The sequence below is a fragment of the Phytophthora infestans genome, genomic scaffold, assembly GCF_000142945.1.
Source record: "Phytophthora infestans T30-4 supercont1.44 genomic scaffold, whole genome shotgun sequence".
Lineage (NCBI taxonomy): Eukaryota > Oomycota > Peronosporomycetes > Peronosporales > Peronosporaceae > Phytophthora > Phytophthora infestans.
Window position 1 is genome coordinate 472,201 of NW_003303715.1, and position 3,925 is coordinate 476,125.

The following is a 3,925-nucleotide window of genomic DNA, read 5'->3' on the forward strand; positions in this document are numbered from 1 at the left end:
ACCATACAAAATATGTTCTGGACCCAATCCTGCATAAGGGGATACATCACCTTTTACAGGAAAGATAAATCAATGGTGCCAGGAAACTCTCTGAAGACAGACTCATAAAATTCAATCACATCTCTTTTTTCTTCCTTCTACTCAAGCTCCTCCACCTTCCTCGCCTCACCTTCAATATAATTCGTTAGTTCCCCCAGCTGCCGTCACGTGCACTTGACGTAGCAGATCGTTGGGGCTGCGCAGTCGGCGTCCCATCATGAGCTCGTTAGGCGACAGCATCACAGTTGAATACCGTCCGGAGTTGTATGCGTAGACTGCGAAGTCTACCCACACATTCCAGTCTCGTTGCTCGTGGACGCTCATGTACGTTGCCACACAGTCCATCCAGGTCTTGTGGAAGCGCTCGACTAATCCAACCATTTGAGGTCGATAAGGTGCGGGGTTGATCTGTCGTGCTTGGAGCAGCAACACAAGCTGTTTAATGACCTTTCCCGTGAGTTCGGGTACCCCATCCATTAGCAGCTCACGGAAAGGTCCGAGCCGCAACACGACATTACGCATTAAGAACGTCGCGACATTTTCGGCGGTGTGCTGCTGCACTGTAGCCGCTACCGCATATCGAGTAACATACTCGACTGCGGCGATCGCGAACCTCTGGCCCCCGTCACTGGATGGCAGTGGGCCTGCCACGTCCAGAGCCCACCTGTCGCCCACATCACCGCCCTTGGTGCTTCTTAAGGGTGGTATGATTTTCCTCGGCCTCGCCTTCCTACTGCCGCACTCCTGGCACCCAAGTACCCATCGTTTCACCTCCCGCTCCAAATTCGGCCACCAGTAAGTTTGTGATAGTCTTGCGTAGGTATGGGGAGCTCTCAGGTGCCCCGCCCAGACCGAATCGTGTGCCTCTTCAAACGCTATTGCCTACAACGCCGGGGGCAGTACCACTCGCCGCCCTTTTGCCGCCTCGATCACGGCCATCCCAAAGGCACCGTGACCTGCATGCCCCGGTGCTCCCCGATCTCGACCAGCCGTTGAACCAGGCGGCTCTTCGCTTGCGCCTCCATTATGTCGCTGTCAGTGAGCTGCAAGGTTGGTCCGCTCACCTGGTGTTTCCCCCATGATTCACGCTGTTGCTGATTGCACGCCGTCCCGCGTGATATCTCGACTGCCACATTTTTCTTCGCACGCGTGGCGTTCTCCAGTATCACTACCGGACTCGCCGTTCTTCGAGGTAGCCCCAATGGCACCAGAGCCGTCGTGTCCGGTACTCAATCGGTGGCTTCTTCTTGCCCCAAAGTCGACCTGTTTGTTCCTGGTGCCGCCGCCAAATCAGCGCTCTCGTTGCTTGCCGCCGTGGTGTCGCTACTCGAGTCTGTTACCAAAATATAGGTCGATGGCATGTCGCACGCGGACCCATCGTTTACTTCCGGTCGTGATTGTACTCATCCAGCCATTGCGTGGCGGTCAGCCTCCTTGTGGACTCGTCCTCTAGTCTCTTTGCTGCCGCCTCTAGACGTCGACGTACAGAGCGAGTAAGGGGCCGTGGCATCTCGGTGCTCGTCTTTGCTGGCCTTAGCCTTCGGGTTCGTGTGTTCATCGGCGTCTTTGACGACTTATGTGTTACTATCATATCCATGGCCGCACCACCGCGCGCTTCCTCGTTGCGTTGGGACACCTCCGGGGGCGTTAATGCCTCTAGTAGTTCGTTTGCCCCGCCAACCTCCGCACTTGTCGACATCTCGTGCTGCATTCCTGCTTCGAGCGTCATTCGCGATAACACGGTAGTGGGTTCAATAGTGTGCTGGCCCGCCACAGCTTCTTCGGCCTCTTTATCACGTGCGTCCGGCGGCTCGACAGCTGCTGACGCCTCGACCGACGTAGCGTCTCTACCGGTCTCTCCCATACGCCCGATCACAGTGCCGTCGGCAACAACAGCCATTCGCTTCTTCTTGGTCGCAGCACGATCCATCGTCTGTCGTCTCGACCTCCTCCGGCGTCCTACTGCTGCCAGCACTGTAGCGACGGATGGCGCTCGGGATAGCGCGTCCGCTACCCCATTTGTAGTTTTCGGACGGTACTCCACCGTGAAATCGAATTCTTTTAGAGTTAAGGCCCAGCGATGCAGTTTAATCGTCAGGTTAGAACTTGTCATTAACCACTTAAGCGCAGCGTGATCGGTGACGATAGTGAAATGTCGCCCATACAGGTAGGGTCGGAACAACTTGATGGCCCAAACGACGGCCAGATACTCGAGTTCGGTGATTCCGTACTTGCCTTCCGCCACGCTATTTACCTTGCTTGCATACGCCACGGGCTGCCACCCGTTACCCTTATCTTGCATCAGACACGCCCCCAGGCCCACTTGGCTGGCGTCCGTGACCACACGGAAGGGCAGGCGAAAATCGGGATAGATGAGCAGGGGTTTCGTTGTTAATATCATTTTCACGTGCGTAAACACGGATTCTTGGGCAGGTGTCCACTCCCATTCAGCATTTTTCCGCAGCAACTTCGCTATAGGCGCCATCAGCGACCCGAAGCCCTCCACAAAGCGCCTATAATAACCCGCAGGATGCACGAATCGTTTCGTTTCTACGGCGTCCTTCGGTCGCGGGGAGTCGCGTACAACAGTTACTAATCGCAATGGCCGCACTCCGACGCTACTCAGTTCGTGCCCCAAGTATTCCATCGAGGTAGCAGCAAACGTGCACTTCTTCAGTTTGAGAGTCAGCCCGGCAGTCAGCAATCGTTGCAGTACTGTTGCCAGCTCCACAATATGCCGTCCGATATCTCCCCGCGTGTATACGATGATATCATCGAGATAAACTAAACACGTAGTCCATGTGAGCCCTCTCAGAACACTGTTCATCATGCGCTGAAATGTCACAGGCGCATTTGTCAGGCGAGACGGCATGCGTATAAACCTATACAAGCCCTTCTTGGTTGTGAACTCGGTCTTATCTCTGTCTTCCGGAGCCACCAATATCTGCCAGTAGCCAGCTCTGAGATCGAGTGTTGAAAACAAGACCGCACCACCGTGAGCCTCGAGCGTCTCATCTATTCGCGGTAGTGGATACACGTCTTTCTTGGTAATCTTGTTTAACGCACGATAGTCCACGCAAAATCTAACTTCGCCATCCTTCTTCTTGATCAGTACTACCGAAAAGCCCCACGCACCATTTCCTTCTTCAATGACGCCGGACTTGAGCATTTTGGTGACGTTGCTGTCCACGATCTCGTCTTCTACTTGGGCATGACGCCGCCTTTTCAGCATCACTGGTGCAGCCTCGCCCGTGTCGATGTGGTGATGCACGTCGAGTGCTGTGGCCGGGGGACAATCGCCCGTACTCGCCGTCAATCCACGGTATACTCGTAATAACTTGAGCACGAGAGCACGAGCCCCTGGTTCGGTGGTACCAACTTGCACTTCACTCATGTCGTCTAGGGGTGTCTCTCCGTCGCCCATCTCGTCCAGCAACTCGTTCAGCTGCGTCGTATCCAACTCACCACGCATAGACAGAATGGTCATGTTTTTGTCTACGGGGACCCACGTCCCCAGCTCCTTCTTGTTGGGTAATCTCGCTGGTTTGTCGTTAGCGTTAATTGCCGGCACCCACGCTTTACCACATCGCGCCGTCGTCAGTGTTGCGGCCAACATAACGTCACCCGGGTACTGGGTGGGCACGAACAGCCCTTGCTCGCCGTCCTTAGCTGCCACTGAGACTTCCACTGGAGTCACCCTGCTCGCAGGTAACTGGGGCTTGCGGGCAACTCACGCCGCAGCTTTTTTTTGCCCCGTTTCGTCTCGTCATGGGTTATGAACGGGCACTACCCATCGGCTCGTCCGGTTCTCGTGGTATCTCATCTTCATTGCGGATCGGAATTCCATAGTGGCTTCCTTTAATCCCTCATGAATTCAACGCAAAAC